The sequence below is a fragment of the Puma concolor genome, chromosome B2 (genome assembly GCF_028749965.1).
Source record: "Puma concolor isolate L17-30 chromosome B2, mPumCon1.1.hap2, whole genome shotgun sequence".
Classification (NCBI taxonomy): Eukaryota; Metazoa; Chordata; class Mammalia; order Carnivora; family Felidae; genus Puma; species Puma concolor.
Window position 1 is genome coordinate 133,709,097 of NC_141671.1, and position 12,153 is coordinate 133,721,249.

Here is a 12,153-nt window from a genome sequence, read left to right on the forward strand (position 1 = left end):
CTGTTTAGAGCCTTTTAAACTGGCAAAAGTAACTTTAAATAATGAATACTCAAGATTGCTAAGAGGTTGAAACTGATATTCCTGTTCTTTTGTGGTAGATTGTTTTCCACCACAAATTGGAAAGCAATCTGGCATATGGATTGAAAATAAAAACATTGATAGTCTTTTTTTCAGGATTTCCATTTTTTAGTGGAAATACTTGGAAGCAAGAGACAAATGCACAAAAATTTCATTGAGGTCATATGCATAATTATAAAAGCAAAACAAAATGAACTCAAAATAAATGAGCAATAGTTGTGGAATGCTTATTCAGGTTAGGATACCTCCATTCAGTGGCCTTCAAAATAATGGTTAAGTACCAATAAAAACATGGTAAAAAATATTATTATACAATTAGTGAAAGAAGGCTGACTCTTAAATTATTCCAGTATTACAACTATTAAACTATTTTGAAAGAAGTGTATTAAAATTATAATATTAGTTATGTTTGGGTAATGGTATTATTTATTTATTCAGCCAATAAATAGACTATGTAAATCACATATATTCTCATGTACCTCATACAAATTTTTCATTGGTATTCTATTTTAAAGATTAGGAAAATACATAAATGATAAGATGCTTTATGCCAGAAACTTAGTGTTCAGATTTATTGTTCAGGCATCATTCCAATACTTTGGATACTGAAAATATGCTTGGGTGTTTATGTTTCCTTGAAAATGTATCAATTTATCAATTGCATGACTAAGGACTAAAGTACATGAAGGTTCTTTCAACAACCCAGAAAATCTGCATTTCAGATACTAAGGTTATAGTTCCAGTCAAAAGTTCTACTATCAAGACAGTTGCTATTGAGATAGAGAAAACTGAGTGACTTCCATCAATCCTATAGACTTTAAAGGTATGGCCAGTGTGACACTATTACTTAACTTCTCTGTGGCCAATTTCCTCATCTTAAAATGGTGATAATAGTCATAGGGTTGTTTTGAGGATTAAATAAGTGTGTGTGTGTGTGTGTGTGTGTGCGTGTGTGTGCGCGCGTGTGTTATATCTCAAATTTAGAGCAGTGCTTGGCACATAGGAAGTTCTCAACAAATGGGAGCCAGTACTGTAGTTGCGTTGATCTAGTTGTAACTTCATATGCAACATGCCATCACTTCCCATTATTTGTTCTCCCTATTACTTGATTATATCGTCTGCTTATTCTTCAAACTAATTTTGGCACTAACTACCAAATTTCAGTAAAACAAAGGCAATGAAAATTAAGCTATAATTTTGTAATGTGTCTTCCCATTCATATAGGTCTGGCACATTTCTTGTTCAGTTGATTCCTAGTAATTTTAGATTTGAATTTAGAATTAGATTTTAGATTAGAATTTAGAATTAGAGTTTTTTCATAACATTTCTTAATTGGTTATTAGAAGAGTTACTGATTTTGGTTGGATGATCTTGTATCTGGCAACTGTTGTGTGCCTTTGTTTTAGTTCTAACTAGTTTTCTGGTTTATCTCTCTGTCTAGTAAACAAGACAGTCTGCAAAATGACTTTTGTTGCCTACCAGCTAATGTTTAATGATTCATCTCTTTTTTTGTCTTTTGCATTAGCTATGAACAATTCTACATAATTACACTGATAACGGATATCTTTATTTAAAGTGTTTTCAGTGTTAACCTCTTAATGTGTTTATTTGTATTTGATAGATACCATTAATCAATTTATGAGAGATTTCATCTATCTTTAACTTTGGTATAATTTATTTATATTAATTAATTAATTAATTAATTAATTTGCAGTTTTATACCTTTATTTGACAATCAGTGATTGGTTCTTGTCCACATTCACTGTAGATATTTGAAGGTGGTGACAGGTATATAGGTAAACAACATATAGAGCTTGTTGGGTGAATCTTCATCTTCGCTGTTTTCTGGAAAACTTCATGTGGATACAGTAAGCAGCATTCCTCATTTCCTTTGGCCCAGACAGCTTTGTTGAACCTGGTGTCAATGAGCACATCTAGAGTTCCCATCTCCTTTACGGCAAATTTCTGGATCTCTTTGAGTGCACCAGGGGCATGCTTCTTGAAACCCACTCCATGGATGTGCTTGAGAATATTGATGGTGTATTATCTGGTCATTACCTTGTTGGTGGCAGAGTGACCCTTATTCTTCTCACCACTCTTCTTTGTGGGAGCCTTTCTACCTGCTCTGTCTGGGAAGCAAGAGCACGAGGTATTGTAGGAAAGGGAAACCAGTGTGCAAGTACGTAGTGTAATTCTTAAAGCTCAAGAACAAGTCTTCAATTTTATCACAGACTTCTCCCTCATGTTAGGATGATCATGTAATTAAATAGTTAACACACAGACTCTTAATACATTTTTTAACATTGGATGACTCTTTTACTTCTAGAATAAATCCTGCTTGGCAATTGAATAATATTTTCTTTTAATATCCTTCTATATTTTGTTCACTCAGATATTATGTTTAGGAATTTTACATCTGTTTTCCAGAAGAGATAAAAATCCATAGTATAGTGCGTGTGTGTGTGTGTGTGTGTGTGTGTGTGCACGCACACGTGTACATGCATGTGTGTATTACATTTTTCTCACTTTGTGATCAGTTTTGAATTCTTTTCTAGAATCAAATATAATGTATACTAATCTTCACTTCTTACTATTGTTTGAAGCCTTTAGTTTAAAAAAAAACTTACCTGGAAAGTCATCTGAGAGTATTTTCTGAGGAGAGATAAATCTTTTTTTTTTTAAGTTTATTTATTTATTTTGGGAGAGAGAGAGAGAGAGAGAAGCAGAGAGAGAAGGAGAGAATCCCAATCAGGGGCTCTATGTCATGAACCATGAAATCATGACCTGAGCCTAAATCAAGAGTTGGACATTTAACCAACTGAGCCACCCAGACACCCCCAGACTCTTAATTTTAAGATGATGTAATAATTCTGATAGTCTGATTTCAGATTTTTTTTTTTTTGCAAACATTTTTCCTTTATTGGTAAGATTACAGGTTTTATTCCTTATCTTTGGAATTCACAAATTTTGTTGGATGGCATCTAGATTATATTCCACAATTTACCCTATGCCTACTACAAAACCCTTGGAGAAAATTCAAGTAATTCCTCTCTGAAAATTTGGGACTTCATCAGTTCAAGTAAATTTTCCTGTATGATTTTCTTCATCGTTTTCTACTTCTTACCTCTTTCTTGTTAGGTAGATGTTAGGTCTTCTGGATTGTTCTTCTGTCTCAATATTTCTCATCTTTTTGTTCTGCTGCATTGAAGACGGGAGGGCTTCTCAGCACGGTCTTGAAGTTCACTAATTCAGCTTTAAACCTGTATCTTTCTGATGTTTTTTACTTAAATTTGTCATTTGAGCAATCTTAGTTTTAATTAAAAAAAACCCCACTTTGTTGAGGTATGATCGATACACAAAAAGCTCTACATATTTAATGTATACAATTTGGTGAGTTTGGAGGTAAGTGAAACCATCACTGCAATCAATGCCATGAACATATCCAATTACTTCTTTTTTCTAGTATCTTCATTAATTTTTGTGGATGTAACATCTCTCAATGTTTCTAAGAATTCTAATTATATTTATTTTAAACTTCTATGATATATCAACTTTGTTTTTGAAGATGTTAGTTCCTTGGCTTAGTCCAACAACTGTTTTCACATTATTGGCTTTTCTGAAATATTTGTATTTATAATTGAGGTCTGAAATTGGCAAGTAATGATAGCTAGAGATGATTTCCCAGAAAATGTGAAGAAAATAATTCCTTTGGTGAGTGAATTTAGATTCTGTTCATAAAGATTTGGCTGGAGAGAGGGTGCATGGTTGTGACCAGAAGATATTGCTTCTAGATTACTTAAGAGCTTGCTTAATAGATGTAGAGGATGCGTGTTCATAAGGGAACTAGAAGTTACCTGAAGCACCACGTGGTATTATCTTTCTTTTGTCCCAATAACTTCTGTAAAATTCCTCTGGCAGAACTTCCATTTTGTTTAGAGAGCTCTTTTTGAGGCATTAGTCAGGAGGCTTAGGTATAGTCAGCAGTACAGTAATTTTGCAGCTCACCATTCCACTACCCAATTGCGCTTCTAGTCCCTGCTGTCTTTGATCTTGGTGTTCTTCTTGGATTCTGAGGGGAACACTCACTTCTTTAGTAGTCTTCTCTTGTGCCTTTTTGGTGCTATAGGTTCAGCTCTGTGAGATTTTACCATCAATCTGAACCCATCTGCCTGTATCTTCTAGAAATTCCCCACTGTTCTGGTCTGTGGCTGGCACCCTTCCCAGGTTTCTCGTGCTACCATGGATTCATTTTTATTTTTAAATCTCTTGTGTTCTTTGAGTGGCATCCTGGGAAGTAGGAAAGATTAATACATATGCTCAGATATCCATCACAAAACAGAAAGAAACTCAGTTTTTAGTATTAGCACAAAAAAATTTCTTAGTTCTGAGGAGTCAGCATAGTTTATTTTACAAAATGCATCATTTTTCTTTTAGTTTAAGCTTTGAAATATTGTTTCAAAAATATTAAGTGTCAGGTACTGTGCCACGTGCTTTGCACACATTTTTCAGTATCTTAATAACTATAGAAATTCAATATTATTTTTCGGGGTGCCTAGGTGGCTCAGTCGGTTAAGCATTAGAATCTTGGTTTCCGCTCAAGTCATGATCTCACGGTTCCTGGATGGAGGCCCACATCAGCTCCTGGGCTGATGGTGTGGAGTCTGCTTGGGATTCTTTCTCTCCCTCTCTTTCTTCCCCTTCCTTCCCCCTCCCCCCTCTCTCAAAATAAATAAATAAACTTTAAAAAAATTAAAAAAAAAAGAAATCAAGTTATTTTTCTATTTTACAGATTAAAAAGCAAATGCCTGGGAAACTTGAACTAGTAAATGATTTTAATCAACCCAATGCTTTCCAAAGCCATATTTTTCAAAAGAATAAATTAATTTAAATATAGAACACTGGAGACTTCATAGCATTACTTAAAATGTTAAGTTTTATGGTTTCATAATTTGGCTAAAGACTACAGGTGTATGTAATATTTTCCACATCACAGATTTCAAAGAAGACATTAAATATTTGCATTGACTTTGGAAGAGATTGTCTCAATCCACTAAATGTTTAATTTCTCCAATTATTTCATTCTGGTGTCCATTTTCCTTATCCCTTCGGAGACAGCAATCACTATAATACATTACTAAAGGTATGTGTTTATCAACATTTATATCTATATGTATATCATTGTTGTGTTGGCAACAATTATTTCCACGATCTAAGTATCAGCTACACATCTTTCTGTGGAATAAAGGTTTGGCCATAGTATGATAAACATTTCTGAAAAATAAACACACAACAGTTCAATGATCATAGTCATGAATAGGGATGAAGAATGGGGGCACTGAGCATTTTTGGTCCCCTTGTAACCTTAAATACTTGCTTATCTTTTTAACAACTCATCTGTGGTCATTTATAATTCAAAGAGTTTAGTCCAGTAAATTTGTTCATGTTGCATTAATGGCCACAGAGGTCTGAGGAGAGAAAAATTACTTAAGTTTATTGAAATAAGGAAAAATTTGAAACTCCAGCTCATTATTTAAACAAAAAGATGAACTATTTATTAGCGATGTGAGTAAAATTATGTTAATTATCTAATGCTACTGACATCATTTAAGTGACAAAAGAATTCTTTAAAATGCTTTAACATTGTGTAACTTGCTGTCACTCCTTATGGATTTGAGTTTTAAGAATGATCCAAGCTACTTTTTATATTTCTCTGTAACTTACCGTTGATAATTGCCACTTGCCAAATCATGAAATTAGAATAGATGCTGTTCTTATATGCTCTGTGAAAGAAAGGGTGACAAAAATACATCATTACCACCCCCATCCACAAAACAGTTAACTTTATTTTATTTTTAATTGATATTATTTCACTTGAGACAATTAAATATGCACAGACAACATTGTGTCTTAATTTAGTTATTGTACACAACTTTATCTATTTTCTGGCCATTTTTGGCCATTGGCATAGTCTTTTTGGGGGTACAGTTGGTATTTAGACTGTAGGGACAATTTCCCCCTTTTTTCTTCCTCCCTTCTTTCTCTCCCTCTCTGCCTTCTCTCTCTCCTTCTCTCCTTTCTTTCTTCACTTCTCTTCCCCCCTCCTCTACCCTCCTCCCTTCTCCCTTTCATTATTATTATTTTTTCTTTCTAGTTGTCATCATTATATTATAGATCGAAGTTGTAATGTATAGATAGAGAGTTAGGTCTATCTTCTAAATTTATCTGGCACTAGGCTAATAATCTTGTCATTATCACCTTTTGTAGCTTCTTTAAGCAACTAAGCTCTTTTATTTTTTCCTCTGTTCTCCATTTGGAGTTGCTATTTATGTGAGTGCTTATCATACTTGGCATATGTTCCCAGTTTTTTTTTTCCTAATTCACTTACTCAGACTCCTAATTAGTGGCGAATTACTCCTTCATTTTATCACCTGATTCTTGAAGGAAGCAGCCTATTCTGGAAATGTTTAAAAGTAAATGGAAATCAAAAAATTATGTGAAAATGAATTCATGATTTAACTCAACTGATGAGAGTATTTGTCTTAGCTGCTTAAAGTTCGGGTTGTTTTCTAATCATCTTTGTTTTTAATTTAATACCTTTAAATTCTGAAGAATGGATACATTCCTACCCATTTCTAGTTATACTGAAGCCAGAAATGAGAGAAAAATAATTTTCAGCTGCAAAAAGTTGATACTTTATATTTTTGTATAGATCCGTAGGGAAGCTTCTTATAACAGAGGGATCAAAAGTTGACCCAAACTGGGGAAACTGAATTAAGTCTTAATGAAGCCTAAATTAAATGCAAATATAATTGTATTTGAACCACCTCTTGAAATAAAAGGATTCTTGACAATGAAAATTTATTTTATATTTTTTATTAAAAACATAGTCCACATTCACTATAAAAATTTTGTAAAATAGGGGAAAATATAAAGGAAAAAAACATCTCACTGCCAATAGATATTTACTGTAACTTTTTGACATTGATTTCCTATATCTTTTTGGCACATGGATGTTTGTGCACAAATATACACATATTTTAATTTTTTAAAAAAATGTTTATTTTTGAGAGAGAGACAGTCAGAGCATGAGCAGGGGATGGGCAGAGAGAGAGGAAGACACAGAATTCAAAGCAGGCTCCAAGCTCTGAGCTGTCAGCACAGAGCCCGATGCGGAGCTCGAACTGGCAAACTGCGAGATCATGATCTGAGCTGAAGTCGGACGTTAACCGACTAAGCCCCCCAGGCATCCCTACACATGTTTTAAAAACATGTTTTTAAAAAACACATGTTTTACACATGTTTTTAAAAAGCACACTGTATATCGTTTAAACTTTAACAAATTTATCAATTTTGTTGGCTCAAATGGAGCTAAGATCATTTTTTAAAATGTGCTGAAACCTGGCATCAAACTAATCTCTGAATTAAAAAAAATTACTTCAAACTGATCTGTTACAGAATTTTTAAATCCTCAAGTATGCTTCTAAATCTCTCATTAGTTGCTTCATATCACTTTAATTTGTAATCATTGGGGGAGAGGCGATAGATTCCCCTGTGTATTTCGTTATTGAAATCGTAATTTTATTCCTTAATTTGAAAAGCTCCAATAACCTTTACTATTGAAGAAAGTTTTAAGCTCATTCTAAAGAAATCTCTCTAACTTTGCTGCTATGAAATTGTTTTAAGTAGAAACAGAAGCTATTAACAGAAGTTAATAGCTGCAGTGGGTGATCCATTTTGACTAAGCCACTCTCAGGAATAGAGGCAGATTCAAGGTTGCTGGGTCTGATTTGGAGGGTCTTCTTTAAGAAAAAAAATTATATTGCACTTGGCAACTGTAATGAAAATATATGTTTGTAAGTACATTGCTATGGCCACTTCCAGAGTCTTGGAAGGAGCCCCTGTAAATGAGGAGCTTCTGATGCTTAAGGCTTCATTAGCTCCATGTTAAATTTTCCTTGGCTCAGGAGTTAACATTAGTTTTCATTTGAGAAGCATAGTTACATTTCACAACACTATGTTACTGATTGTAGATTTGTAGGTACTTATTTCAATGGGAATAAATGGTGGGAAGAGCTGGGCCTGTACAGAAGGTTCTGCAGACTAAGACTAACAGAGGAGCTTTTATGTGCCTGAACCGTCAGGTGATGGCCTAGTGGCCATATTATTGATGCATTATTATTTCAGGTTCAGAAGTCACAAAAGGCAGTCTAAACTGGTAGCCAAATAAGGAGAAGGTCAGAAGCTGAAACAGAAGTCCCTATCTCAGGAGCCAAGAAAGTAACCAGAAAGGCAGCCCTTGGTGAACACAGGTGCTGTTGCCCATGACCATCTGGGTTCAAGTGATCAGAGATGGGATAATATCGACCCATGATGTGACAATGAGCCTGGCATATGCTGAGGATATTCTTGAGTAAGACGACTTTCCAAATTTTAAATTATGGAAAGAGAACATGATTTGGAACCAAAAAATCTGCATTTGAGTTCACTTGTTGCCTCTTAATAGCTGTGTGATCTTGGGCAAGATTCAGTTTCCTGAAATTTAGTGGCTTAAAGTAACAAAGTTACTTTTTTTCATGAATCTGCATTTGGGTGGCGTTCAGTGGGGACAGCTTGTCTCTTCTCGACTTGGCATCAGATGCAGTGGATCAAAGGCTGGAGGCTAGAATGATCTGGGACCTTATTCACTCACTGGTCTGGTGATTGATGCTGGCTGTCTGCTAGGACCTTTGGCTGTGGCTGAACATCTACACATGGTGTCTCCACATGGCTACTTGGCGTCCTCATGGTGTGGTAGCTGGTTTCCAAGGGCAAGTATCCCTAGATAACCAGGCAAAGCTGAATCACACTTCTAGCTTGGCTTCAGAAGTCAAACAAGGTCATTTCAAGGGGGAGAGAACACAGACTACATTTCTCAATAGAGAAGTGCCAATGTCATTCTATAAGACAAACGTGTCAGTCTCTTTAGAAGATACAATCCAGGGGCGCCTGGGTGGCGCAGTCGGTTAAGCGTCCGACTTCAGCCAGGTCACGATCTCGCGGTCCGGGAGTTCGAGCCCCGCGTCAGGCTCTGGGCTGATGGCTCAGAGCCTGGAGCCTGTTTCCGATTCTGTGTCTCCCTCTCTCTCTGCCCCTCCCCCGTTCATGCTCTGTTTCTCTCTGTCCCAAAAATAAATAAACGTTGAAAGAAAAATTAAAAAAAAAAAAAGAAGATACAATCTGCCACAAGAATAGTAATAACACATATTTATTGAATACTTAATTGACATCAAATTTTAAATGATTTACACACATATATTGCCTCATTTAATTTATCACAAGAAACTCTTAGGTTGGTGCTGTTATTGTCTTGATTTTATAGATGACGAAAATGAGGCATTGTGAGTTTTACATCAAGAGTCAAGATTTGAACCCAGGTTTCTAGAGTTCATGCATTCTCAATCCTCAAATAGCAGAATTGTTTTCAGAATTAAATAAGATAATATACCTGAAAGAACTTTGTGAATTATAAATTTGCTGTGCAAATTTAAGTCATTTTAAGAAAAATAATTTCGGGAACATTTTCAGAAATACTAATATTTAAGATTTAGTACAGTATACATGTGTCTGAGTAGGTTACAAAATTAATTTGATAAATGATAATAGAATGGAATCTTTTGATGTTTTTTGATGTTTCCAGAAGGTAAAACCTCTGAGAGTCCTCTTTTCTCTTGTACCCACTGATCATTCTGTTCCCTACTCTAGCATATTTGGCCATGCCCTGTATTTCCATTATGGAATCAGAGAAGGTTAAAGCTATGATAAGCCTTAGGTTTTATATGGACCAACTCCCTTATGTATTCCTGGAATTTTTAGTTGTGACCTCTAGAAACTTAATGACCTTTCAGAATAAATAATAATATGGAGTGTTTTTTTCCTCTGATGTTTTCATTTGAGTTGTTTATACAACCCTAAAGAGTGACAGATTTGAGGTGAAAGACTTTTTATTTTATTTTGGAGGTTAAATATTTAGGTTGAAATGTTCTTTTTGTCATCTATTAATATTTAACCAAATGGTAATATGTGTGTAGCACAGGAAGGAAAACAGAAGATAACATTCCTCATGATCCTACAGCTTGCATTGCATGAGAAGCAGCCACCAGAAACAGTGGCTGGTTTCAAACTAGCAGAGGCTTATGATTCAGAATATATGGATTTATTGAAGTGTAGTTGTTTCATTAAACAAGACCAAGAAAGCCCATGTGTGTATACGAGCGTATGTGTGACAGGGAAATCAATGTCAATTACTCTTTTCAACACCACTCCCCATCTGTTCCACTTGAAGCTTACTGGGAATAGGTTGTTGGCAGGACAAAGCCAGGACTTTCCTTGGGGTGTTTCTATAGTATGCTGAGAGAGGCTGCATAGAGTAACCTGGGAAGGTGGCAAGGATGTGGTCCCTGGTTCCCCTCGAACTGAACCTCAAACTTCGTTGCTACTTAAGTTTGGCCACTCCATGCCTGTTTGGGACAGAAGGTCATGTTTGAATGATAACTGCATGTTGTCAAAGGTCTTAAACTCTAGTCCAGGACTGTCTTGTGTGGCCAGCATTAGGGTCACCATATTGCAGAAGCTTCTTCTGCAACAGAAAGGGCCCCAATTGATTTTTTGTGTGGGTTGGGGTTTTCTGACTCCTGAGGGAACTTGGGTTATCAGTTCAGGATCATGGTTTGTCTGGAACCCAGATGCTTAAAGCTAAAGTCACAGATGCCAGGAGCTTTTTTTTTCTTTTCCTATCCAGAGCAAAAAGATCAGTTAGGGCACAGGCATCCATTTTGCAGTCTAGACATTTCTGGTGGTCAGACTGTAAGATTTCAGGTATATTGGCTTTAGCAAGGCAATTATGGGAAGAGAAATGTTGGCTGTCGATATTCAATCCTGATGCTGCTTCAGTGTATAATTAGGATAATTCAGGTAACTAGAAGTCATGGAGAATTCTACCATACTATAGTTGAATTACACTGCTATGGCTCAAGATTTTGAGAACAGGTTAAAAAAAGGGTTGATTATATTTTCACTGTTGTTTCCTAAGGCTCTAGAGTTTAGTTTTCCTCTCTTCCCCATCCCTTTCTTCTCCCTTTCTTCCTATCCTCCTCCCTTCCTCCCTCTCTTCCTTCTTTTTTTTTCAAAGAAAAATACAAAGAACTTTATAAGGCATTGTATCAGTCAGTGCACTTATTAGTTATGACATTTATGTTTTAAATGTAGATAAGCAATAACGGAAGTAAATCATAAAGTTTTTTTAAAGAATAACAGGTGAAGAATGTAAGGTAGACAAGAGAAAGTCAATGTTGAATAGTTGAAAATGAATTTGGTTTTATATTTTTAAAGTTTTTAAAATTTTCATGGTAGTTAACTCCCAATACTATGTTAAGATTTAAAGGAAACATTGTGATAAGCTATTTTTTCCCTCAATGAACTCACCTTCTACTATATTTTATTAATGATGAAGTTATTTGGTGTTTTCAGAGGTAAAGCTTTAGATAATCTTATTTTCCATATTAAATCATCATTAATTTCACTTAGAAAAGTCTAAGAAAGGAGGCAATTACTTTCTGAGAGGTTTAATATTAAGAAGCAAGAGATTTTACCCGAGCTCAGACTGTAATGTTGTGCAGAAATGCATTTGTTGGGCTAAATTCTTTCTGAAGTTCCTTCTAATTACATGAAGGAAATAAATATATGAATAAAAATGTATCTGCTGTCATGCTCTTCAACTTCCTCATTAACTAATTCTTCTTAGAGTGGAATTATCACTGTTATCACTACTGATGAACTCAGATCCAAATTGTTGCCACTTTTCTGGCCAGCCTAGAGTAAACTGAAGGCCCTAGTGAGCTCTTCCCCCAAGGGCTATTGTTTCTCCCTAGAAGAAAGTTAGCTTCATAATAACTCTATGAAGACATTATATATTGTTTCCAGAATTAGAAAAAGTAAACACTGCCTACTCTTCTAAGTAGCTATTTAATCAATTAAAACTTGGGAACTGGGAGGACAGCACACATTTCATTGATTATTTCATTGAGCAGTGGCTGAGAA

General features: G+C 35.2%; 1 protein-coding gene and 1 pseudogene across 3 annotated transcripts in view; one reads left to right on the forward strand and one right to left on the reverse strand.

Moving 5' to 3' along the window:
- GRM1 (glutamate metabotropic receptor 1) overlaps nucleotides 1-12,153 on the forward strand; it is a 416,877-nt gene that overhangs the window by 89,470 nt on the left and 315,254 nt on the right. The gene's annotated exons all lie outside the window — the stretch shown is intronic.
- LOC147581270 (large ribosomal subunit protein eL31 pseudogene) lies at nucleotides 1,838-8,862 on the reverse strand (annotated as a pseudogene).